This window comes from Octopus bimaculoides, chromosome 7 (genome assembly GCF_001194135.2).
Source record: "Octopus bimaculoides isolate UCB-OBI-ISO-001 chromosome 7, ASM119413v2, whole genome shotgun sequence".
In the NCBI taxonomy this organism is placed as follows: domain Eukaryota; kingdom Metazoa; phylum Mollusca; class Cephalopoda; order Octopoda; family Octopodidae; genus Octopus; species Octopus bimaculoides.
In genome coordinates this window covers 64,512,844-64,513,589 of record NC_068987.1, presented here as the reverse complement: position 1 = coordinate 64,513,589, position 746 = coordinate 64,512,844, and the positions used below count along the sequence as shown (strand labels likewise).

At 32.4% G+C, this 746-nt stretch overlaps 1 protein-coding gene across 1 annotated transcript in view; it reads left to right on the top strand.

The window, feature by feature from the left end:
- The window catches only part of LOC106870467 (transcription factor mef2A), a 62,171-nt gene that overhangs the window by 52,784 nt on the left and 8,641 nt on the right, over positions 1–746 (top strand). The window lies entirely within an intron of this gene.

Genomic DNA, 746 nt, shown 5'->3' with positions numbered 1-746 from the left:
ATATATATATATATATATATATATATATATATATATAAATTAAGCAGACAATGGAGAAATCTTGATCAACAACAAATGACTACCATCGATTATTATTTTTCAATACAAAACATTATCCCATCTAACAACCATTTCTGCTTCCCGTGTCCCAGTGTTGCCATAGAAAATTCTGTGAATTTTCCTCATATTTTGAAACACATCTGAAATGGAACATGGAACTTCACCAGAGTGAAGAAAAATACTTAAAATAAAAGGAGAGCATCGAGGTTCTTCTTTCCTTTTCTTTTGTTTTATGTATTTTTCTTCACTCTGATGAAGCTCCATGTTCCAGATCGGATTGTTACAAAATATGACCAATATTATTATCAGAATTTTTCTTGGCAATACTGTAGGACATTGGAAGCAGAAACGGCTGTTAGATGAGATAAAGGTTTGTATTAAAAAATAATAATTGATGGTAAGTCAACTGCTGTTGATCAAGATTTCTCCATTTTCTGCTTAATTTAAACTGATTCCTGATAAACTCTTGTTTATCGTTGTTATTGCCTGTATCCTATGAGCATAATATTCTTGCATGTGTATGCCCAAGGTTAATATAGGTAATTTATACCGGTAGTAAAACGGATATTCTTATCGCTTAGACAGTTATTCCAGCCGCTAACTCTATTATCCTATACATACATACATACATACATACACACACACACACACACACACACACACACACACACACACACACACACACA